Source organism: Geotrypetes seraphini, chromosome 9 (assembly GCF_902459505.1).
Source record: "Geotrypetes seraphini chromosome 9, aGeoSer1.1, whole genome shotgun sequence".
Lineage (NCBI taxonomy): Eukaryota > Metazoa > Chordata > Amphibia > Gymnophiona > Dermophiidae > Geotrypetes > Geotrypetes seraphini.
Window position 1 is genome coordinate 22,196,690 of NC_047092.1, and position 26,375 is coordinate 22,223,064.

Sequence of the window (26,375 nt, forward strand, 5' to 3'; positions counted from 1 at the left end):
GGTTTCCAGCATTCACAGCTCCCACAGTACAATGGTGAATATACCCTGCTATGTTGCTTTCGAGACTCACTAATGAAAAGAATGCCTATACTGGGACGCAGCTGTGTAATCTGCTATACTCATTGCTTACTTCCTGTCATTCCAGGCCTTCCTGGATGAATATCAGCTTGGCCTTTAGTGTGGCATGCAGGAGTGGGCAGAGTTCATTGTTCAGGCTGGGTGTGAGGAATTTCTTTCCCATTTGTTGAGAGGCTGGAGCAGTAGGTGATTCTGTAGCTGCAGGATGCAGGATTGTGATTTGTGCCCACAGATATGCTGGCATTGCTTCCATTCTTCATTTCTCTTGTGTGCCTTCTCTCTGGAACCAGGTACTCCTTCCCTCATCTCCTTGAAGCAGACTGTCAAAGCTTCCTTCCAGCTGTTTTTGCAATCCTCTTTACAAGTTGTCCTCTCTATTCTGTTGAGCCCCCTCCTACGCCCTCCTCTCTGCGCCCCAGTCCTTCCCGCCCCCATTCCACACTTGCGGTCTCCCTCTCCCCCGTACCTCTTAATCTTCTGCAGCATGCTCCTCGCGCCAGCATTGGATTTCCCTCCGACGTCACTTTCTGGCCCCGTGACCTGGAAGTGATTCATAGGGGAACCAGGCTGGTACGAGAAACAGGCAGAAGTTGCTTGTGCTAGCAAAGATAATACAGAGATATGGGGTGGAGGGGGGGGGGCGTGGCGCAAGCCTGGCATGGTATGGCAGGGCGGGGCGGGGAAGTCTGCACCCCTTTTACTACGTCTCTGCCTCCTGGTCATTTGTTTTGATCCAATTGACATTAAACTGAGTCAGTTCCAAGAAGAAAAATGGTGACCAATAGGTAGGGTTGCCAGATTTTCCAATTAGAAAATCCGGACCCATAGACCTGCCCCCCCAGTTCCACCCATCCCTGCCCTGTAATGCCCTAATCCCATCCCCAGTCCTGCCCTAGCCCCGCCCCCCCCCCCACTGCCTGCTCTTGTCGGGCAGGGAGGAAATCCGTGCGTGTGCATATTTCCTCCCTGCCTGACGTGATTTGAGGAGGCTTTTCAAAACCCGGACAAAGTGCCGGGTTTTGAAAGGCCGTCCAGACCTCCCGGCCATGTCCTTAAAAGGAGGACATGTCTGGGGAAATCCAGACGTCTGGTAACCCTACTAGTAGGGGTATTACAGAGACCAGTTCTGGGTGTAGTTTTATTCAGTGTTTCCATATAATTAACTTAAGAACATAAGCACATAAGCAGTGCCTCTGCTGGGTCAGACCAGAGGTCCATCACGCCCAGCAGTCCGCTCACGCGGCGGCCCATCAGGTCCAGGACCTGTATAGTAATCCTCTATCTATACCAGGGGTAGGGAACAACGGTCCTCAAGAGCCGTATTCCAGTTGGGTTTTCAGGATTTCCCCAATGAATATGCATGAGATCTATTTGCATGCATTGCTTTCAATGCATATTCATTGGGGAAATCCTGAAAACCTGACTGGAAAATGGCTCTCGAGGACCGGAGTTCCCTACCCCTGATCCATACCCTTCTATCCCCTTTTCCTTCAGGAAATTATCTAATCCCTTCTTGAACCCCAAAACCGTACTCTGTCCTATCACTCCCTCTGGAAGCTCATTCCAGGTGTCCACCACCCTTTGGGTGAACAAGAACTTCCTAGCATTGGTTCTGAATCTGTCCCCTCTTAATTTTTCTGAATGCCCTCTCATTCTTGTAGTTTTCAAATGTTTGAAGACTCTGTCCCTCTCCACTTTCTCCATGCCCTTCATGATCTTGTAAGTCTCTAACATGTCCCCTCTAAGCCTCCGCTTTTCCAGGGAAAAGAGCCCCAGTTTCTCTAATCTTTCAGCATATGAAAGGTTTTCCATACTGTCAGCCTAGAGGCTTATGGGAGATTATATCAATCCTATCATTATCTTAATTATTGTATAAATTTTGCTATGTATTATTATGATTCTCCTTTGCTGTAAAGTGAAACACATGTACTTTTCTTTATCTCACAAGCTTCCTTCTAGCTTTTAAGGCAGTTATACATGTATTTCCAGTATCTTCTCTGACACTTTCTAATTTGGTTCTAATTTGGTTTTAATTTGGCATGGCCTATTGCATTACCATTACCAGGGTCAGATATAATATTTTCCCATATTCCATATTTGCATACTCTCTCATGACATCTTGGTACCTTTATACCTGAACCTCCTGAAAAAGCTTCCTGCATCCCTTATGCACCGTTCATTCGCTCAACGACGGGTAAGATATAAGCATACTGGGATCCCTGCCCAGATGATGGCCTATACAACCTAAGACAGAGGTTTGAACTCATTATGGGAACTGTTTATGGACTATACAACCTATCTTCATAGCTTGGAGATTCTGCAAGACAGGGGACGTACTGTTGGAGGTAAGTGAGGGTACCACAAGCTTGCCCTCATTTCAAAGAATAAAAATAAAAATAAAAAAATTATGGGAGATGTCAGCCTAGAGGCTTATGGGAGATTATATCAATCTGGCTCTGGCATGGGAAGGCAGATAGACCCTTAGTGCAGGGAGACTGTGTTAAGTTTCCCTGATATGGTTTTAAGTTTCCCTGACTGAATCATGACTAGCTAAAAGGTGTTAATGTCTGATCAAGAGGGTGCTTAGGACAATGGTGCACAGATCAAGCCAGAGACTTGATCCCATCACCATGCTTGCAGGTATTATGCCCTCCTTTGTCAATTAAATTGACCATTGTCTCAAACAGTTTGCAAGTTCTAAATAGAAAGATACTGGGAGATACAATATTTTCTCTAGTCAGAATAAGATTCCAAGGTATAAAAGTCTGCTCTCTGCTCTATCAATCTCTCTCTTTTTCTATGGAGCTATGTGTGTCTCTTTTCCTATCAAGCTATCAGGAGAGGGGTCTTGGCCCTCTCTCTCTCTCTTTCTATCTAGCTATCTCTTGGCTCTTGGCTTGGCATTCTGGTTCTCTCTTGAGCTCTCTCTGTCTATCCTTCTCTTTATCTATGGAACACGAAACATCACCCCACCCCCTCTCTCTCTCTCTGCCTTTCCCTGAAACTTCACACTCAATTCTTTCTGGACTCTGTAAGGCAGGGGAACTGCTGGGCTCTCTATTTAAGTGTAATACTCTCTACTTAATTGTAATGATTATAAATATTGCTTTTCTGTAAGACTATTTCTATAATATATTCTTTATGCAAAAACCTCTGGCTGTGCCTCTGATTCTACTTCCTGGTGAGTCATCGGTGAGGGAACTGAACCTGGGACCTGGCGTTGGTCAGTGCACATTTCACTTAACCCCTCCAACCTAACAATGTGGGGGTGCGACCATCCTTACATTTTACAAAACTGACACATACCTTTTATCAATCACGTCGCTCTTTTCTGAACCCTCTCGAGTATCACCATATCCTTCTTAAGGTACGGCGACCAATATTGGACACAGTACTCCAGATGCGGGTGCACCTTCGCCCGATACAACGGCAGGATAACTTCTTTCATTCCGGTTGTAATACCTTTCTTGATAATACATAGCATTCTATTTGCCTTCTTAGAGGCTGCTGTACACTGTGCCGACGGCTTCATTGTGTTGTCCACTATTACCCCCAAGTCCTTTTCTTGGGTACTTTCACCCATTACCAGCCCTCCCATCGTATGCCTTTCAAGTTTCAAGTTTATTAAATTTTTGATTAATCGCTTTGTCATATTTTCAAAGCGATGAACATAAATACAAAGTAATAAGAGTGGATACAAAATTACCTTATTAAAAAATAAAAAATACATATAATCTAAAACATTAATTGTCCATAATCAGTAAACATATACTATATACATACTTGACAAGACATGAATAAAAGGGAAAAGGGACCTGTGGTATAAATGCACCTGGAGCATTATGTTCAGTTATGGTTGCCACATCTCACTGGAAAATGTGCAGAGAAGGGCAACCAAAATGATTAAGAGGGTGGACTGGTTCACATAAAATAAAGGCCATACAAATTAGGCTTTTTGGAGAGCAGATGACGGAGGGGAGGCAAGATAGATATGTATAAAATGATAAACAATGTGGCATAAGTTTGATAGGAAATGGTTGGGACTTTGAAACAGTCTATGAGGCTGATTAGTAGTAGATTTAAAATTGAAATCTAGAAAGTATTTTTTCAGTTAATGCATAATTAAACAATGGCACGTTCTGCCAGGGAATATGCTCAAGGCTAGTAATTTAGCTGAGTTTAAAAAAAGGTTTGCTACGTTTTTACAGCATAGATTCATTAACTATGATTTAGCTGGACAGCCTTATATGGCTTTACCTGTCACTTATTGGAATGAGCAACATGGAATAAGCTTTGCTAGTTGGGATCTTAAAGGGCACTTCTAACCTATCACTTTTTGGAGACAAAATGACAGGTTTAATGGATTAGTAGTACAGTATAATCTCGTTATAACAGACTTCAAGATCTCAGTAAGTATACTTTGGAAGAAAGGTGAGAGAGGGGAAATACGATAGAGATGTTTAAATATTTCTGTAGCATGAATGCACAATAGGTAAGTCTCAGTTGAAAGGAAGCTTGGGAATGAGGGGGCTTACAGTGAAGGTGTAAGGAGACAGATTCAGGAGTAATTTAAGAAAATACCTTTTCATAGAAATTGTGGTGAAATCGTGGAACAGCCTCTTAACCTCCTGGTGGAAGTGCTGGAGATGAAGACTGACTGTATTTGAATTCAAGCAAGCTTGGGACAAGTCCATAGGATTTCTAATAGAGGAAGAGATAGTAGATGGTATGGATGGGCAGACTGGACAGGCCATATGGTCTTTATCTGCCTTCATTTTTCTGTGTTTCTATATTTCTATGTTTATTGGTTCCATTATATAAATGCACAGAATTCAAAGGCAGACAATATGATTGGGATATGCTGTGGTTCACTGGCATAGGATTGGTAGATTAAAAGTTGATTAATTGCATTGCTAATCTGGTGAAGAATTGATACTGGCAAAGACACCTTGATGATAAAAAGTACTTCTTGATTGGATACTCATCATGTCTTTCAAGGCCATCTGCATCAACTAATTTTGGTTGTTTCAAAATAATATCCAACTTACCAAGTAACCATAATGTGATTCACAATACCAGGGAGAGTTGAAAAGTCTGGTAAAAAAGCAAATTAGATAACGTAGTCTCTGTCGAGGGTTATAAATTTAGTCCAGCGAGTTTCCAGATTTTTTGTAAACTATTTTTCCTATGATACTCATACATACAAATCTGGAAACTCGCTGGACTAAATTTAGAGCCTTCGATGGAGCCTACATTGTTTAACTTGCTTTTTTTTTTTACCTAACTTTTCAAACCACCCTCATACAATTCGGTAGTTCATAATGCTGTGTTATGACTCCATATATTTTGCTTCAAGACCAGCATAGCTCCTTTAAAGGTGAAAAATTGCAGGCGGATCTTAGAAAATTGGAAGACTGGGCGTCCAAAAGGTAGATGAAATTTAATGTGGACAAATGCAAAGTGATGCACATTGGGAAGAATAACCTGAATCACAGTTACCAGATGCTAGGGTCCATCTTGGGAATTAGCGTACAAGAAAAGGATTTGGGTGTCATTGTAGACAATACGATGAAACCTTTTGCCCAATGTGCAGCGGAGGCCAAAAAAGCAAACAGGATGCTAGGAATTATTAAAAAAGGAATGGTTAACAAGACTAAAAATGTTATAATGCCCCTGTATCACTCCATGGTGTGACCTCATTTGGAGTATTGCATTCAGTTCTGCTGTCCTTATCTCAAGAAAGATATAGTGGCACTAGAAAAGGTTCAAAGAAGAGCAACCAAGATGTAAAGGGGCTCGAACTCCTCTCGTATGAGGAAAGACTAAAATGGTTAGGACTCTTCAGCTTGGAAAAGAGATGGCTGAGGGGAGATATGATTGAAGTCTACAAAATCCTGAGTGGAGTAGAATGGGTAAAAGTGGATCAATTTTTCACTCCGTCAAAAATTACAAAGACTAGGGGACACTCAATGAAGTTACAGGGAAATACTTTTAAAACCAATAAGAGGAAATTTTTTTTCACTCAGAGAATAGTTAAGCTCTGGAATGCATTGCCAGAGGTTGTAGTAAGAGTGGATAGCGTAGCTGGTTTTAAGAAAGGTTTGGACAAGTTCTTGAAGGAAAAGTCCATGGTCTGTTATTGAGAAAGGCATGGGGGAAGCCACTGATTGCCCTGGATCGGTAGCATGGAATATTGCTACTCCTTGGTTTTTGGCCAGGAACTAGTGACCCGGATTGGCTACTGGTCTTGATGGACCATTGGTCTCACCTAGTAAGGCTATTCTTATGAACTGGTCTGTGGCTCCTACAAAGAAAAAATACGCTAACAAAAGGAGATGAAACTATGATAGAAAAGAGATAAGAGCAAGAGATGCAGACCTTGCACAGGTTTATAATTAATCAATATTTTCTCAATTATATTTGCTACATAGCTCTTAGCCAATGGCACACAAAAATGCTGCCAAAGAAAGATGGTCTTGCCCTGACATTTTAAAGTGCTGCAATATTTTGTATCTTATTTTATCTTGTGCACATCTTGCATGGAACTGTAAAGTGTTGTGAATAACTGTTGTAGGACAGGAGACGTAAATACAATTATTTGCTATGTTCTCCCTGTTTCTCTTTCTGCTTTTTCTTCATTACCAGAACTTCTTTCTTGTGAAAAGCTGGAGAGAAAGCAGGCTTTGGAGCTTGGCTAATCACCTCTCCTGAGGCTCTGTGCAGTAAGAAAGACACTGCTTCATTTATCCACACACACTTACAGTGGTTGCATTGCTCTCCCAGTAACAATTACTTGACAGGTATGACCAGGAGCAGAGAATTCTAAGAGTGACACCATCACCCCGGTACAATTCCCCCCACCTTATTTGAAAGCATTTGAGGAAGGGGAAGGAACTGTGATTTTTTTTTTTTTTTTGGGGGGGGGGACAGCATCAGAATTTTATGTCATCTCTTGTCAGTTTCTTCTTTTTCTGCACTTGCATTTTACATTTGTAATTTCCAACTCTGCTTTTGCTTTCTGCCTCTCCGTCAGAGCTAAAACCTTGACAATTGGCACTACTGTTCATGAGTTTCAAACCAGTGCGAATTCAACCTCTCAGTTTGTTTGTTACCATGTGTTCCATAAACACCCACATTTTGTTGTGCAATTGCAATTAGGAAAGTGTTGCATATTACCAACTAAAGGTATTTTCTTTACAGATTGAAGTGAATCTCTTGCTGTGAGTGTATCAAGAATGCATTTAATTAAACTGGACAGCTTAAACCTTAAAAGAATTGAATACATTTTGAAATTGATACTGTAGGAAGATGAGGATCATGGTATTAATTTTAAACTATTTGTTATGGCTAGCAAAGGTCTTGGGTATCTTTGGGTAGTGATGTATGGTTGCTGCCTTGCAAAAATATTTCTAAAGCTAAAAAATGGTAGAACTTTATCAGAAACTAAAATAAAATTCTTGCAAGTTCAAGTTTGCAGTATTTTGGCAGAATAGTTATTCTCAGGGTTAACACAGCTGAATTCTTTAATTAATTTTTTTTTCACCCCCCAAAGGTTTCAAATTAATTTAAAACTGTAGTTGGAATGTGCAGGAGGTTTCTGCACTTATGAAAGGAATCTTCTGACTGGCTGCACAAGTCAGAAAGAGACTTTGCTCATAGAATTCCTTTGAGCATCGGAGCTTTTACCGCAGCGGCCAGCGATAATGCGGCTTGATAAAAGGGGGACTAAATTTTTAAAAGGAAATACTGATTTTTTTTTCTTCAAAAGTGTCAGTGATGGTTTATCTGCCTATGGGTTTGAAATCCTAAATTGGTGAAAAACTTTTTTAAAAATTTTACTGAAGTTTTTTTTTTTTTACCAGTGAAGCTTGTTTATTTGTTTAGGAATGTATCTGATATGAATGCACTCTTAGTGAAAGTTGTTGTTTGGGTTATATAACTGAAGATACCAGAAGACTGAAAAGGATCTGGGGAGGTTCAGGGGCACAGCCTTTTTTTGTGTGTGTGTTGGGGGGGGGGGGGGGAGATTGACTATTGCAACTTCCTATATCAAGGAATAAGTCAAAAAGAAATAAGGTTACAAATTATCCAAAACACAGCAGTTAAATTAATCCATAGCGCAAAAAAATTTGACCATGTTATCCTACTCCTAATAAAATTCCACTGGCTACCAATCACACACAGAATCACATATAAAATTCTACTGCTCACCTTCAAGGCCAAACTAACACACACTCCTGGATTTAAAACATACTTCTCATCCCATACTGTCCAACTAGAACACTCCAATCCAGTAACCAATACCTTCTAATTATTCCTTCCTTATGTCATCTCTTTTACGATACCACTAGAAAGAAGATTTTCTCTGTTACAGCACCTACCTTGTGGAATTCCTTACCCTCACATCTCCAAGAAGAAATACCTATGGACAAATTTACAGTAAACCTAAAGATCTTCCTATTTAAGGACGTTTATGGTAAGTAGTCTCCAGACTTTAGAAAGAAGGAATAGCATATCCCCCTCCTACTGTATTGACCTTTATTGTCTCTCTCTCCTACTGCAAACTGTATTATCGCCCTTGTTTCATTATGCCATTTAAGTCTGTTGTCGTCCAATTAATCTGTTCATGACCTTGTACACCGCTTAGACAATTTTTTAAGCGGTATATCAAATTTTAAATAAAACTTGGAAACTTGGTAGAACTTGGAAGGGGGAGGGTAGGGGATGGTTCGGGGAGGGTGCCTGGCAGGAGGGGGAGCATCCTGCCAATTTTGGCTGGCATGGGGTTTTTTCGTGGGCCCCACGGTTGTCATGGGGAGGGGGATGGCTCGTTATCGGTGGCTCAGCTTGCTTTTTTTTTATGGGGAAGATATTGTGCATGTGTAACACACACAGAGCATCTGTGCCCATTTTAAAAAATAAGGAAAGGCAGGCTATAAATATATTAATTTATATGGGTAGGACAGGTAAGCAACTGGTTTTAACCAGTCACTTTTTTCAGATCATTAAAGGAGATCACTTTTTTTGTGCATCGGGAAGCCATGTTAGAGCATCATTCACTCTATGAGTGTCAGGAGCAGCGCAGAGCATTCAGCGCACCGGCCTGCACTAAAAAACACTATTGCGGTTTTGTAAAAGGGGGAGGTTAATGACCTTTTTTGCATGGCTGGATTGGAGAATGAGCGATCGTACACAAAACCATGCAGTGAGCCATTCTGCACATCAGGTTGGCAAATCCGATCATCGCTAAACCAGTCAAAACCGGTTTAGCGACGATTGTTAGACAATCGCTGACTTCAGTGCATCTAGCTCTTAGACACACACACATTCTGCATAATGTATCTGGAAATAGGACTTCTGGTCACGGGGATATTTTAAAAGAAAAATAGTTTATGAGAAATAGGCCTAAATTGAATGTTCACAGATAAATTTTAAGAAAATTTGTTGGAAGATATTTAACTGAAAATTTTCTTGGAACTTGTTCTATAATAAATAGTGATTCATATAGTAATTTAGTTGCTGGATCCAGTTTAAGATAGAGTAGCACATTTTTAAAAATTGAAATTTGCACTTTATTATCTAACTAATCCCCCCCCCCCCTTTTACTAAATTGCGAGAGCGGTTGTTAGTGCAGGGAGCTGCGCTGAATGCTGCGCGCTGCTCCCGATGCTCATAGGAACTCTACGAGTATCGGGAGCAGCACGGAGCATTCAGCGTGGCTCCCTGCCCTAATAACCACTATTGTGGTTTAGTAAAGGGGGTGGGTGGGTAAAATTTTAATCTGTTTTTAAAAGATTTTAAAAGTATTTATTGGGAAAAAGTGCAATAAAATTATCTATGCATTTTTAGACTAAGGGCTCCTTTTACTAAGCTGTACTAGCGTTGTTAGCGTGCGCTAGCCCCCGCGCTACGCGGAAAATACTAACGCGAGCTCTATGGAAGTGTTAGCGTGTAGCGCACGCGGCAATGTAGCGCGCGTGCTAAAACCTCTAGCGCAGCTTAGTAAAAGGAGCCCTAAGTCATCTCTCAGAAAATTAAGCAAAAATATAACACTGTATCTGATTCTACATATCATATTAATTCTAGCCAGTTATCCTTGATATATTTCCAGTCAAGGATCAGTTAGTTGTTTTTCTCTGAATAAAAGTGTTCAGCAGGATGTTCTACTGCAGTGTCCCACAAACTTTCTCGAGCTGCGGCACACTAAAAGGTAGTGGCTGTAGCTTGAGGCACTTGGGAAGTGCATGGATATCACTGTGATGACATCATACGCATGCGTGACATCATCATGTCGATGTCCGCGTGCGTGTGAAGGCCCTCCAGGCGGGTCCTGAGATGCCGGGGGGGGGGGGGGGGGGAGGGGTGCCAGAAGGGAAGAGGGTCAAAAAGAAGGATAGGTACTGGTGCCCACTGATTGCCTACAGGACGAACCTCTCGTTGTGCCTCTCCTCCTCCCCAGTCAGTGTACTGCGGCATGCCTGAAATCTCAGGAGGCACACAGTTTGAGATACACTGGTCTACTGCCTCTAATGTTCTGGAATTTGGAAAGAGATGACCAAGAGGAATGCATCAGTTTTACCAATTCACCTGAGAAGTCACCTTGTAGTCCAAAAGTGAGAAATATAGCCTTTGTTCACTAAAGAAGATAAATAGAAAATAAAAAGTGTTTAAGAATTTGATAAAGATTTAATGAAATTAAAAGGTGGGTTTTTTTTTTTTGCCAATGATCTGATTAGGATCACTGTAATGTATCACACCAGATACATTAGCTCCATTTCTGAGGCATGTTCCACCTTTATAAAATAATAGATTTAAAAAAACTTAAAAAAAGGAAAACAAAAAAATTATTTATATGAGTTGGGTAACATTAGCCTAACACCGGTGGGTTTAGTCAAATAGTGAATACTTAAGTATTGGACCACTTGGTTGAAATATAGATAGTCTTTGTTCGCTAAGAACACTGATTTTTTTGTTTGGGTTTTTTTAAGTAGGAGGATTAATTTTCCTGATTTGGCAATGGTCATTACATCTTGGAGACATTAACCTCTCCATACCGTATAGGGTTTCAATCTGAGCGTATAAAGTCAAAAAGAGAGAGTCCCGAGCTCATGGCTGAGACATAGCAGTTAGATTTTAGCCTGAATCCGAGAGCAATACTTCAGCTTCATTTGATCTTAAGAGAAACCAGGGTACCCAGTGAATGAAATGGCAAGTCTAATGCATCAATGTTTTTCAGTCCTACTTTGTTTACAGTCCTACTTTTGTTTACATTGATTTCTCTTTGGGTTTTTGCATTAGTGTAGTGTGACTTAGAAGTGAAGATTGATTACAAGGGATATGGATGTCTCTTCAGAGGCTGCACTAATTGACTTCCAACATGAATGCTTGTAACTTTAAGCGACAGCTTTTCAAAAATGTCCTGGTGGTTACTTGTTTTCTGTTCTGTTCTAGGATGATGAATTTGATTCCTGTGTTCTCTCCAGAGCTTCAAGAAAGAAAGGGTTAGCGGGATTTCCTTATGCTAGGCACGAAAGGACAATAACAGTCTGCAAAAGAACATGCATCACCTCTAGGAGGCAAATGAGGGGGAGAGAGAAAGGGGCTCAGAACATGGCCCTTATCACAGTCTGCTTTCTGGTTTATTATAGTTTAAAAATAGTGCAATGTAAGCTGGGGGGAAAAAAAAGACCAAAGCAAAAATTTTGTTTACAACTAAGTTATTGGGCTAAAGGGTAAATAAAGCATGATAAGCAGGCCAGCCTGGAGACAAATGCTTTACATCATCATGCAGAAGTTTATTGTTTATTGAAAGCCTCTATACCGCTACTAATAATTGAGAAATCAATGCAGAGCAGTTTACTTGAGCTTCTACAATGGTGTTACAAGACATGAGCTTCAGTAATGGTGTTACAATACATGAGCTACTGTATATGAGCTTTAATGATGGTGTTATAATACAATACATGAGCTACGATGGATGAGCTTTAGTAATGGTGTTACTATACAGAGTTATCTATACATATGCTTTAGATGGTGTTCATTGATGCTTTGACACGCAGCTCCTGATTGGTGAGGTCCGACTTTAGTACAGGAAGAGGCGGTCGGAGCATACCGCGAGTGATTTCCTTCACTCGCTGACACTCCGACTGCCCTCTCCTGCCCGGTCATTCGTGGTCAGAAAATACCGCGAATGACCAGGACCGCAAATTCACGGGGGAGCACTGTATATGAATTCCAATTCACAGTGCAAAAAAAGAGGTTTGTCTCATCTTTAGTGATGCAATACTGGGAAAAATGTACTGTGAAGATAGTATATTTTTTAGCCCATCCTCCCAAAGGAGTTCAAAACAGGTTACAAATCAGTACTCAAGCATTTTCCCTATCTGTCCCAGCAGCTCACAGTCTTATGATGTACATAATCAAAACAAAAATACGTCTAAAAACCCGCCTAAATCAGTGCTTAAACATTCAGAAAGACAGGTTGTCCAAGGGCTGATAATTGAAAAGGATTTTAGACATATCTAAAGGCATCTTAGGTCTTTTCACTGCCGCTCTGCGCCCAGAGCAAAAAGGGACGTTCTTCGAGGAGTGGTTAGGGTGGGAGGTGGGCAGAATGTGGGCCAACCAAACTCAGTCATCCTACAACGATAATCAAAAATTTGATGAGACTGCCTAGATGGAATTTATACGTTGTGACTTAGGTGATCTAAAAACAGGTATAAGGGCCCGAAGGTATCCAAAGTGACCAGATAATCACTGCAGACACAAAGTACAGACACCCACACCCCCCCCAGTGATCACTGACCCCCCCCCACTGCCATACAAATCGGAATAAAAACGTACATACCTGCCTCCAGAACATCAGGCATAGAAAAGCCTAATAGAGCTGCACAGAGGTGGGGAGTGGGCTAGTGCAGTGATTCCCAACCCTGTCCTGGAGGAACACCAGGCCAATCGGGTTTTCAGGCTAGCCCTAATGAATATGCATGAGAGAGATTTGCATATGATGGAAGTGATAGGCATGCAAATTTGCTTCATGCATATTCATTAGGGCTAGCCTGAAAACCCAATTGGCCTGGTGTTCCTCCAGGACAGGGTTGGGAACCACTGGGCTAGTGAACCATAGAGAGAAGGACCCAGGCCCATAAGCCACTCTAACCACTGCATTCATGGTGAAACATGCGAGGCCACCAAAACTCCCCCAAACCCTACTGTACTGTCATATAGGTGCCACCTGCAGCCATAAGAGCTATTGGGGTGGAAGACAGGTGGGTATAGTGGATTTTGGGGGCTCACCATGACTTGCAAGGGAGTTCTGGTAAGATGTTTATGTGGCACCCTTTTTGTGAAGTTCACAGCAGTGCCTTGTAAGGTGCCTCGCTACTCTGTTGCCATGTCTGGGTGGCCAGTCCATCACTGTGCTGACCCCTCCTACGTCCAAAAGGTCTTTTTTCTACGCGTTTTGGACTTGGACAAATTTTTGGATGAGAATATGGTATAAAGATTGACAACTTGACGGTCCGGACGATCAAACGGCTGGACGTATAATTAGATGATTATAGAAAAAAAAAAACCATTTTGGATATATTTTTCGAGAATGACTTTAGACACTGTCGACTTTGGGTGACTAGCGCTCTAGGCCCAAAATGGACTTAGAGTTAAAAAAAAAAAAAAATGATGGCACTCCACCTATTTATTTAGATTTATATCCCATCCTCCCCAAAGAGCTCAGAACAGGTTACAGTTTACATAAGTGTGTTGTAATATATCTTCATATAGGATTACTTACTGATGATGGTGAAGGATTGAGGGAATGACTAGGCAAAAAGGTAGATGTTTACAGCTCTAATGTGCCTGGGGCTGTGGAGGATTAAGTGACTTGCTCAGGATCACAAGGAGCAGGACAGGGTTTGAACCCACAACGTCAGGGTGCTTAAGGTTGTAGCTCTAGCCATTACACCACACTTCCTTCAAAGGCAAACCTCCTATTTAACTTAAATTACAAGTGATGATATGCGAGTTTGGTGCATTAAGGATAAATCTAGAAACAATCTACATTTATGTCATAATCAATTACTGGTAGCAACAGTTGCTGGACCATTACTTGCCTTGAAGATAGGCAGGTTCTTGATTTGTATCCAACTTTAATGTAATTTTATTTTCAAATTCAAAGATATGGTAATCAAAAGTATAGGATCTGATCAATCCCAATCCCAATATATTTAAAAAAAATCAAGCTGGGATCTGGCCTCATTTCTGACATCAACCTTTGAAAGGTTAACCAGTGTATGTTTTTCTGGCACAACAGTTTCCCCCTACTTTGTATTTTCAGTTCAACTGAAACCTGCCTCTATTGTGTATAGAGGAGAGTCTGGTATAGTGGTTAGAGCTACACCAACAGCACCCTGAGGTTGTGGGTTCAAACCCCATGCTGCTCCCTATGACCCTGGGCATAGGGTTACCATACTTGTAAAAGTCAAAAAAGAGGACACATGCCTCCAGCCCACCCCCAGCTTCACTCCTCCCCTAGGTGGTTGCTTGCTGTGTGTAGTCAGGGCCATAGCAAGCTATAATTGCACCCCTTCCTTTTTTGCACTGCCCCCACCCTCTTCCCCATGATATATCAGACTTTCAGTTGTGAGTTTTGCACTTTATTCAAAATTAAAAATCCAGTCCTTTTTTTCTACTTTTCTTATGTCGGTCTCAGTCTCTGCTTTCTTTGTCTTCTCTTAACTCTCGTACCAGGGTTTTGTGTTCATTTGTCATTTTTCTCTCTCCTCCTGTCTTCTTCATCTCCTCTACTACATCCATCCCTAACATTGTTTTTTCCTCTCAGTGTTCTTCAGTTTATTTTTCTCCCTCCCTCTCTTCATTCATTCTTACTCCATAGTCTTCAATTTCCCTCTTTTTACTGTTTACCTACAGCTTTCTATCTCTTGTCTCTCACACCACACTTCTCATTTCCCTTTCTCTTATTCCCCAGTCTATCATTAAGTCTACCCTCTACCCCTTCCGTCCAGGATATCCTGCTTTCTCTACTCCCATGCCCTCATCACCTTGTGCTATTGCAACTTGGTACTCTCAGGTTTTCTGCTCTGCCATCTTTCTCCCCTTCAATCTGTCCAAAATTCAGCTGCATGACTCATATTCCTTGAGAGCCACTATATTCACATTGCACCTTTCCTAAAATCGCTTCATTGGCTTCCCATCCGTTTCTGAATACAATTCAAATTTCTCTTACTGACTTACACTATCTCTCTTCACTTATCCCCCCCTATGTTCTCCACCCCCCTGCAAGCTCCACTCAGCTGATAAGTCCCTCCTATCTATGCCCTGCTCCTCCTCTGCCAACTCCAGACTCTGTCCCTTCTATCTTGCCATGACGTATGCCTGGAACAAACTGCCTGAATCCCTACAGCATGCTCCGTCACTGGCAGTGTTCAAATCCAAGTTAAAAGCCCACCTCTTTGAGAGTGCTTTCAACTCCTAACTCCTCTTTCTGCATCCACAACTCCCTCCCTCCAGCCCCCGAAGCAGCAACAGCAGTAGTTCTGACCAGAAAAAGAACCCCATCCCTCCATACAGCCCCCGAGGCAGCAGTGACAATGGTCCTAACCAGACAACCCCCCTCTGTCCCTCCATACAGCCCCTGAAGCGGCAGCCAGTCAGCAGAGGCAGCGCTGTAAACAGGCTGCTCATGGCAGCCCCAGCAGGTTCTTTCGTCTGTATTACTTCCGACATGGCAGAGGAAAAGCCCTGCTGGAGCTGGCTGTGAGCAGCCTGTTTACAGCGCTGCCACTGCTTCTTTGGGTAAGTGGGGTCCAGGAGGCCAGATCCATGTGGAAGGAGGGATATGCACCAGAAGTGTGTGTGGGATGAGAGTCTAGCAGGTCCAGCAGGGTAAAGAGCAGGGGAGGAGAGTTGGATGGCTGCTGGACCCATAAGTGAGGGGGAGAGAAGGGAAGGAAGGCAAAACAAAACTACTTTTAGAATAACTCAGCAACCAGAAAGCATGGATTTTAATGTTGTATTAGCAATTTAGCATGGACTGCTCTTACCTGCTGTCCTCCTCTCCTCTGCGGATCCCACTCCAGGTTAGTGTTGCTTGATTCAAGGAAAACTTTTTTGAATCGATTCAATTTGGCCTATTGAATTGATTTTTCAATTTGCTTTTCCTGCCTAATTGGGTGATTTTTTTTTTTTTTTTTTACGGCTTGGCAGGTTTATTTTTGTAGCCTCTTCACCCGCCGGTGCTGTGGTGTATACAAAAAAGGCTTTCCCTCTCTCTGTTAGGTCCTAGCTCACGGTCGCAAACACCAGCTCTGGCAGGATACACATTTCAGATCTGACATATGGTAATCACAAAACAGAAAATAAAATTATTTTTTCTACCTTTTGTTGTCTGGTCATCTTATTCAAATCATGCTGGTCCCAGGCTCTGGTTTCTGTTTGTCTTCTGTTATCTCGCTCCATTCCTTTTCATCTTCAATGTACCTCCATCACCACATTTCTACCCTTTGTTATATCTATCCTCTTATCCATTTCTTTGCCACCCTCTCCTCCCCCACGGGGTTCTATCATTCTTAGCATCTTCCTTCCTCCACCCTTAATAGCCCAGCATCCCCTCCCCATCCTTGTAGCCTGACATCTCCCTATCTCTTCCTTGCTGCACTCTCTTCCCTCACTCCCATTTCCAGGCATCTCTCCATCACTCCATTCTGCTTCTGGATTCATCTCCCTCCTTCTCCTCTTCCACCTCCTGTGTATCTCTCTCTCCCTCTCATCTACCCCCATGTCCACCACCTCTCTCTCTCCCTTCCTTCCTTGTGCCCTATGTCAAATCTCTCCCTTCCATGCACCATCTCTCCCTTCCATTATGTGCAATTTCATCCTCTCCCCTCACATGCATGTCTCCCTTTCCTCCCCCTATGCCACCATCTTTCCTGCCTCTCACCCTCCACTCCTCCTGTGCTACCAACTTTCCTTCCTCTTACCTCTTCCCGTCCCCTGTGCCACTACCTTTCCTTCCTGAAGTTCCTTTCATCCCTTCCCTCCTCTGTGTCACAAACTTTCCTTCCTCTTATCTCCCCCTGTGCCTGTACTTGTGTATTACACTGTTAATATTTGGAGAATCAATAAAGAATTTTTTTTTTTTTTAAAGAAGAAGTTCCTTTCACTCCTTCCCTCCCCCCTTGTACTCCAGGTTTGCTTCTTCGGTTCATGGTATTTTGACAGTGACTCTAACTTGCTGCCTGTCGTGAACCCGGAGGTCTCCTCTCTGCTGCAGAGAGACTTCTGAGTCAGCGACAGGCAGAGTGAGGGAATTGCTGCTGATACTGCTACACAGTAAGATCAGACTGCTCCCGACCTGCCTGCCAGGGCTTCCCTCTGCCACATCATCAGTGATGTCAGTGATGCAGCAGAGGGAAGGCCCCAGTGAGCAGACCAGGAGCAACCTGTTCACTGCTACTTTTAGGAGGCCCAAAAAATTGAGATCTCATGGAGGGGGGGGGGATGGAGGTGTCAATCGGCATGTTGCGGCCCGCCACACAAGTGCCCTTCATCGCTGCCACCACCCTCCACCGCTACCACGGCCGCCCCTTAAATATTGAAACCTGGACAAATCAGGGCATATAGGAAAGGTGTCTGGATGCCTCGATAGACAGCCAAAAGGAGGAAATGTCTGGTGAAATCCGGACATTTGTTAACCCTATCTGGGCAAGTCACTTAATCCTCCATTAGATAGATTGTGAGACCACCAAGACAGATGGGGAAAATGCTTGAAGTACCTGTATGTAAACTGCTTGAGTGTGGTTGTATAACTACAAAAAGGCAATATACAAGTCCCAATCCCTAATGTAAAGCATAGCACTATAGGCCTTCACTCACATCTCCCAACGGTTTCTTCCCTATTTTTCAGCTCCCTCTCTTCCCTCCATAGACCAGCAACTCCTTGTCACCTCCCCCCAGTAATCCAGTATCTCTCTCATTCATCAGCATCCCATGTGCCCCATATCTGGTGATCCAGCATCTCTCTCCCCTTTCTCATTTTTTTGTTCTTTGCCTTTGTGTCAGCGCTTCAGCTGGTAGAACCAGAACGTTAGCTGGCAGCTAAACACAAGGAAGCACGGGGCCTCAGCACATGTGCATGCTGAAGGCTGCCATATTCCCAATCATTCCATGCCAGGAAGTATGTATCAGAGCATTTTATCTATTGCCTGTTCCGGAATCAGTATTGGGATATATTGAGGAAGCAGCTGAAAATGCATAATTAGAATGAATTTTTCTTCTCCCTTTAAACAAATCTACAAATATATTGAGTATCCTTATAAGTATCTTTATAAGAGACTTGGCAGAAGGGCTGCGAGGCAAAATAACATTATTCGCCGATGACGCCAAACTAAGCAATGTAGTGGGCAAAAGCACAACAGACATAAATTCAATGTCCAACAACATGATGCACGACCTACTCCTACTGGAGTGCTGGTCTAGGTCCTGGCAACTTAGCTTTAATGCCAAAAAATGCAAAGTCATGCACCTGGGCAGCCAAAATCCATGCAAGACTTACACCATTAATGGCGAGATCCTAACAAGAACTGAAGCAGAACGAGACTTAGGGGTGATCGTCAGTGAGAATATGAAGACTGCCCATCAAGTGGAGCAAGCTTCATCCAAGGCAAGGCAAATCATAGGTTGCATACGCAGGAATTTCGTCAGCCGTAAGCCTGAAGTCATTATGCCATTGTATAGATCCATGGTGAGGCCCCACCTGGAATACTGTGTGCAATTCTGGAGGCCGCATTACCGTAAGGATGTGCTGAGACTGGAGTCGGTCCAGAGAATGGCCACCCGGATGGTCTCGGGACTCAAGGATCTCCCATATGAGGAACGGCTGGATAAGTTGCAGCTGTACTCACTCGAGGAACGCAGAGAGAGGGGTGACATGATCGAGACATCACGGGCCGCATCGAGGTGGAAGAAGATATCTTCTTCTTCAAGGGTCCCGTGGCAACAAGGGGGCATCCGTGGAAAATCAGGGGCGGGCAACTGCACGGGGACACCAGGAAATCCTTTTTCACTGAAAGGGTGGTTGATCGCTGGAATAGTCTTCCACTTCAGGTTATTGAGGCCAGCAGCGTGCCTGATTTTAAGGCCAAATGGGATAGACACGTGGGATCTATTTACAGAGAAAGGTAGGGGAGGGTCATTGAGGTGGGCAGACTAGATGGCCGTGGCCCTTATCTGCCATCTATTTCTATGTTTCTATCCTTTAACCTTCCAAATCAGCAGACCCACAATCTCCTCCCAGAAAACAATATTGTCTCTCTTCTCTCCCATGACCTAGTAACTTTCTCTCTCTCCCTCAAGGTACTGCTTTTGCTCTTTTTCTCCCTTCTACCTGAGACTATGACTCTTTCTCTAGCGGGTATCACAAAGCAGGATTATTCAATGACTTGAAGACTTAAAGGACAGCCAGAGCCAGATTTTACTTTGAATCACTGCATGTCGAGACTTGTATTTTCAAATTACATCCCAGCATGCAGTACAATGGGAATTTTAAGCCAGGCCTGACTCAGCCTGTTCCTGAAGTGATCCTGGGGTGATCAGCTAACCCTACTCCAGATGAAAAATTGTCATATATAATATACTCATAACTCTATACCCAAGGACAGTAATTAGTAGAAGGAAAGTGAATTAATTCAAGAGAGTGGTAGAGGTGGGAGAGATGTGTGAGTAGGCAGGCAGCCTTTCAAGAGTGAGATTAGCACAGAAAATTAAAATGTAGCCTCTTGTGAAACTTGTAAGAATTGTATCAAGAGATTTTTCTTCACAGTTTATGAGTTGAAAGCACATAATGAATAAAATCTCTTCAGGAATAGCCATCCCACATATCAGAAGAATGTTTGATTGTTTCTTGTGTGCCTGCTTTCTTGGTGTTACCATGGATTTTTGTGCATGTTTATTTTATTTCAGCATTTACATGGTTCTTTAAAGCCAAATTGCTGGTAATCTAAACAGGTTACTGTGCAATAAATGTACATACAAGCACAATAAATCCCTTAAAATTACAATGTTCAAAGTACTTTGCCAAACTAACTAATCATTTATGGAGAAGAGAAAATATAGTACCGTCTCGATTATTTGACATAAATGGGACCAACTAAGGGCTCCTTTTACGAAGCCGTGTTAGTGGTTTAATGCACGTAATAGCGGGCGCTAATATGCCGGCCGCGCTAGGTGCTACCGCCTCCTCTTGAGCAGGTGGTAGTTTTCCGGTTAGCACGGGATTAAAAGTCACGCGCGATAAAGCCGCTAACACGGCTTCGTAAAAGGAGCCTTAACTGTTAGATAAGTGAAAATTTGGATAATACAGAAAACATTGGTACAGTGGAGTAACCAGCCAATTCTGACCAGATCTGGGCCCAAAGTAGATGGGTCCCTCTCTTTCCTTCCCTTACCCCCTCCAGCCCATTCAGCCTCTCCGTCCTTTGCCACCTCCAGCCCGTGCAGCCTCTTTCCTTCCCTTACCAATTCCCTAGCCCAGTGTTCTTCAACCTTTTTACACCCGTGGACCAGCAGAAATAAAAGAATTATTTTGTGGACCGGCAAACTACTAGGACTAAAATTTAAAAACCCCGTTTACGCCCCATCTCCGCGAGCTCGGTCCCCGCAAACCATCTGATCCCATCTGCACAAGCCGCAATTATGATTTTATATTGAACGTATTTTATTAAAGTATAAAAAGAAACAATATTCTGAACAATTGTGATTTTATAAATACAAATATACAGAGCACGGATCAACAAAACCCCTGTCTCCCCTCCCCTTCACATATATCCCCTCTACTATCAAGAAAACTGAACAAGCCAAGTTATTATAGAATGCTACATAGAAATATCATAAGAACATAAGCAATGCCTCTGCTGGGTCAGACCTGAGGTCCATCATGCCCAGCAGTCCGCTCACGCGGCGGCCCAACAGGTCCAGGACCTGTGCAGTAATCCTCTATTTATATCCCTCTATCCCCTTTTCCAGCAGGAAATTGTCCAATCCTTTCTTAAACCCCTGTACTGTACTCTGCCCTATTACTCCCTCTGGAAGCGCATTCCAGGTGTCCACCACTCGTTGGGTAAAGAAGAACTTCCTAGCATTCGTTTTAAATCTGTCCCCTTTCAACTTTTCCAAGTGTCCTCTTGTTCTTTTATTTTTCGAAAGTTTGAAGAATCTGTCCTTCTCTACTCTCTCTATGCCCTTCATGATCTTATAAGTCTCTATCATATCCCCTCTAAGTCTCCTCTTCTCCAGGGAAAAGAGACCCAGTTTCTCCAATCTCTCAGCGTATGAGAGGTTTTCCATCCCTTTTATCAAGCGTGTCGCTCTCCTCTGAACCCTCTCGAGTAACGCCATATCCTTCCTAAGGTACGGAGACCAATATTGGACGCAGTATTCCAGATGCGGGCGCACCATCGCCCGATACAATGGCAGGATAACTTCTTTTGTCCTTGTTGTAATACCCTTCTTGATTATGCCTAGCATTCTATTTGCTTTCTTAGCGGCTGTTGCGCACTGTGCCGTAGGCTTCATTGTCATGTCCACCATTACCCCCAAGTCCCTTTCTTGGTTGCTCTCATTCAATAATATCCCTCCCATCGTATAGTTGTACCTCGGGTTTCTGTTTCCAACATGCAATACTTTACATTTCTCAACGTTGAACTTCATCTGCCATCTCGCCGCCCATTCCCCCAATTTGTTCAAGTCCCTTTGCAATTCTTCGCATTCCTCTTTAGTCCCAGCTAACAGAATACTGCAGTCCCCAGTTATGTCTCTAGCAGGATATATATTTCAAATCTGATATATTCTTATGACAAAATAGAAATAAAATTATTTTTTTCTACCTTTTGTTGTCTCTGGTTTCTGCTTTCATCTTCTTTTCACTCTTTTCCTTCCAGCAGCTGCCCGTTCCATCCAATGTCTGCCCTCTCCCCCTTCCATATGTATCTGACTTCTTTCTATGCCCCTCTTCCCTGTCCATCCAGCCTGTACCTCCTCTCTCCTTTTTACATCATTCATTCCAGCTTCAGCGCCTTCTTCATTTTTATCTCTCCTACACCAGATCTAGCATCTTTATCCCTCTCTCATTTCTCTGCTGACCCCGTTTCCAGCATCAATGTCTCTCTACTTTCTCATTCCGATCTCTCTCCTTTCCCTCATCTGATCTCTCCATTCCACCCTGACTCCCTTCCCCTCCTGTAATCTCCCTGCAAGCTGTTTCCTTCCTTTTTTCTTTCTCCCTTCCCTCCTTCCTTTTTTTCCTTCTCCCTTCCCTCCTCCCTCTATCCAACATTAACTCTCTTCCCATCCCTTTCCCTCCTCCCCTTCCAGCAGCATCTCTCCTTCTTCTCCCTTCCCTCCTCCCTCTATCCAACATTAACTTTCTTCCCATACCTTTCCCTCCTCCCCTCCCAGCAGCATCTCTCCTTCTAACTCTCTCCAAGTCCAGTAACAGCTCTCCCTTTATCTAGCAGCTTCCCTGCCTCCTACAGTGGCTGTCTCCCCTTCCAGCAGCTCTCAGTACCTGCTTGCAGGAAGTTGCCGGTAAATCATTGCCCTGGCAAATAGGAGAGCTGGTGGAAGGGAAGACAGCCACTGTGAAGGCTCCCCAGAATCTTGCTCGCACACGCTGACCATCTCCCTCCACCTGAATCTGCAGCTCTCTCCGTTCTAATCGCAACTTCCCCGCGGCCCTCTTCAGCAACTCGGCAGGGGCGGCGATCAAGACAGGCTGCCGACATCGGGACCTTCTCTCTCTGAGTCCCGCCTATTTTGTTTCAACTTCCTGTTTCCGAACAGGCGAGACTCACAGAGGGAAGGCCCCGACGTTGGCCGCCTGTCTTAATCGCCAGAGACTGGGAGGAACATTAGTCAGCAGGAACCGCAGTCGGGAGGAACTGTAGTCGGCAGGAAATTTAACTGCCGAGTTGATCTCGCCAGCCCTGCGCAGACCGGCAGAAGTTTTCTGCAGCCTCTCTTTCTCTCCCTTGCCAACCCACAGTCCATTCAGCCTCTCTTTCCCTCCCTTGCCATCCCTGGCCCATGCAGCCTCTTTCCCTTGGGAGTACTTGTAGACAAGTCATGAAAAAGGACATAGTACTACTCGAAAGAATCCAGAGAAGAGCGACAAAAATGGTTAAGGGACTGGAGGAGTTGCCATACAGTGAAAGGCTAGAGAAACTGGACCTCTTCTCCCTTGAAAAGAGGAGACAGAGGGGACATGATCAAAACATTCAAGATAATAAAGGGAATAGACTTAGTTGAGAAAGAGAGATTGTTCACCCTCTCCAAGGTAGAGAGAACGAGAGGGCACTCTCTAAAGTTAAAAGAAGATAGATTCTGTACAAACTTAAGGAAGTTCTTCTTCACCCAGAGAGTGATAGCAATCTGGAACACTCTTCCGGAGGGTGTTATGGGGGAAAGCACCCTCCTGGGATTCAATACAAGGTTAGACAAGTTCCTGCTGAACCAGAACGTACGCAGGTAAGGCTAGATAGACCAGGGGTCTCAAAGCCCCTCCTTGAGAGCCGCAATCTAGTTGGGTTTTCAGGATTTCCCTAATGAATATGCATGAGATCTATGTGCATGCACTGCTTTCAATGCATATTAATTGGGGAAATCCTGAAAACCCGACTGGATTGCGGCCCTCAAGGAGGGACTTTGAGATCCCTGGGCTAGACTCAATTAGGGCACTGGTCTTTGACTTAAGGGTGAGCGGACTGCTGGGCACGATGGACCACTGGTCTGACCCAGCAGTGGCAATTTTTATGTTCTCCCTTTCCAACCCTCCCAGCCTGTGCAGCCTCTCTCTTTCCCTCCCTTGCCAACTCCCCAAGCTCGTGCAATCTCTCTCTTTCCCTTCCTTTCCACCCTCCAACCAGTGAAACCTCTCTCTTTCCCTCCCTCTCCCCCCTGCAGCTTCTCTCTTTTCCGTTTAGAAAATCTGGTAACCCTATGTACAGGGTATGACTGTGCTTCTTGTATAGCAGGCACTGAGGGATGTATGAAGGATTATCTGATGCAAAGAACGGCCCTTGCAGAGAAGCATGGTCTCAGATCAAAAATAGTCCCTTTGCTGCAAAAACAGAGTCCCAGGCCCAAAAATTGCTGCATATACTGGAAAAAACATGGTATCAGCTTGAAAATGGCTTCCTTGCAGCATGCGAAGCTAGAAAACAGAATAGAAGCCACACACTTCTTAACAGTGACATGATGACATCATCGGGAGGTCTGTCAGATATATTGAATGGTCAGATTAGCAAAGGTCGGATAAGACTGTACTGTATTCATAATTTCATTTTCAAGTCCCTAGGTAGACTTTGCACTAGCAGAAAAGGAAGTACAAAGTTTGCTGGAACTTTTTATAACTGCAGTCTTTGTTGGCTTGAATTTTCATAGGAAAACTCCACAATGCCCATGCAATACATATTTGCAATGTATGATAATTTTGAAGTTCGCTAATAAGATTTTGTAGTTCAGATCTGGCAACGCCGGGTATAGCAGCAAGATAACACTTAGGACCAGAAGCAGCAGGGAATTGAGAACCACTAATTAAATACCATCCCTTTCTGTTTTTCAGTTTTAGTCTTATACAATTTATATTTTTGAACATCTTTATTTTATCATAGCTTCCACATGTTGTTTTTTTTCTCACTACCTACAGTTTCTTTATTTGTTTTTATCATCTAATTTTTGTATTGTAAAACACTTTGCTGTTTTTATGTTTAAAAAGAAAGCAAAACAAAACTGGATGGCCAACAAATAGTCATATGTGTATGACATTTAAAAGGCTCATGGCTGCAGATATTAATACAAGTGTTAGAAGGGGGGTGGGGGGAACCCCATGGTACCAAACGTCAAAGTGGGCTTTGCCTAGTCTCTCACTAGTAGCCACTTCTTTTGTTTCTTGGCCAATTTATTCTGGCCACAGTGGTGTATGTGTAACGTGACCATTAATTTTTTTCCTCAAAACGGGACAACTACTAATTTTTAGGTAATAGTATGTGTATTCAAGAAAACGCATATTTCTTTTTTGTATGCAGAGAAAATGATAAATATCATTTATATTTGTTTTATTTTCCAAAGAGGTCAAGGCAGATGACTTTAAAATATGCAAAGTCACCTCAGTAACAGCTATAGAAAAATAGACAAATATAGTGCAAAACATAAACAGCAAATATAAATTCTCAAAACTGACACATTTTGATCACTAAATTGAAAATAAAATCATTTTTCTACCTTTGTTGTCTGCTGATTTCATGAGTCTCTGGTTGCACTTCCTTCTGACTGTGCATCCAATATTTCTTTCTTTCTCCCTGCCCCTCCCCCCCCAAGCCGACGCCGCAACAGTTCCGGGTCAGCCAGGCAGCAGTGCGACCTTATGGAAACCCCTCCCCCCCCCCCGAAAATAAAAAAAAGAATAACAAGGGCGTGATCATGCAGTCGAGGGCGATTGCGCCAGGCTGCTAAGCAACGGAATAACGCTTTAAAATGGGCGGGAAATAAAATATCTATCGGCAGCCTGGGGCTAGAGCTAGACAAAAACACCGAGGAGAGAGAGGGCGTGTGCGAGCGCGTACGTGCGTGTCGGTCTCTGAGCTGGAGGCGGGAATAGGCGAAGAGTACGCGCTCCTCCCTCAACCCTCGTGTAAAATTTGAGGGGCAGAATGTTAGCCGATTTTGGGCTCTGAAGAAAAGGACCGTTGGGAAATGAAATAAATGAGACGGCGGAATAAAGAGAACGAGAAAGGGGGGAGGGGGAGATGACCTATAAAATTAAGTTTGTATGAAGAAAGGGACAACTCTGTTCCTCCTCAGCCGGTAGTAAATGTGCTTTCAGGTAGGACGGGGGTAACTAGTGGCAAACAAGTGCTCTGTACGATAAGTACATTTTTAAAACCACCGCAAACGTGGGTTTTCAGCTAGTGTAGTGGGGTTGTGTATGGCCAGGAGAACTGCCAGCAGTCATTTAAAACCGGCAAATTAGAAGCTTGAATGCAAATTGGCTTCATGGTCTGTTGCCTTTCATTTGAGTGCTGGTACTTTTGGACCACGGAATACAGAAGGTTGGAAGACAGGAAGTGGGACTGGTAAGGAAAGAGGAACTAGGGAGCTTTGGTGGACTATTGCAGGTAAGAGGCAAGAGGGAGAGATGTTGAAGGGGGGAGTTGGGGGTTACAGAGATGTGGAGATAATGGACTACATGGGATGATAGCAAAGATGCTGGGCCATGGTGGGTGTGGGGA

The 26,375-nt window shown here is 43.3% G+C and overlaps 2 protein-coding genes and 1 long non-coding RNA gene across 3 annotated transcripts in view; 2 read left to right on the top strand and 1 right to left on the bottom strand.

The window, feature by feature from the left end:
- Positions 1–12,064, top strand: part of LOC117367171 — a 56,485-nt gene extending 44,421 nt beyond the window's left edge. Inside the window, exons 2-3 of the long non-coding RNA XR_004540707.1 lie at positions 8,430–8,554; positions 11,530–12,064. This is a non-coding gene — a long non-coding RNA (uncharacterized LOC117367171). The remainder of the gene's footprint in view (positions 1–8,429; positions 8,555–11,529) is intronic.
- Positions 1–25,403, bottom strand: part of ARSA (arylsulfatase A) — a 92,856-nt gene extending 67,453 nt beyond the window's left edge. Inside the window, exons 1-2 of the mRNA XM_033959504.1 lie at positions 25,369–25,403; positions 4,660–4,779 (exon numbers count right to left, since the gene is read on the bottom strand). The gene's annotated coding sequence lies outside the window, so the exon portion shown is untranslated. The remainder of the gene's footprint in view (positions 1–4,659; positions 4,780–25,368) is intronic.
- Positions 25,404–25,659: 256 nt separating this feature from the next.
- The window catches only part of SHANK3 (SH3 and multiple ankyrin repeat domains 3), a 924,054-nt gene continuing 923,338 nt past the window's right edge, over positions 25,660–26,375 (top strand). Inside the window, exon 1 of the mRNA XM_033958997.1 lies at positions 25,660–25,969. The gene's annotated coding sequence lies outside the window, so the exon portion shown is untranslated. The remainder of the gene's footprint in view (positions 25,970–26,375) is intronic.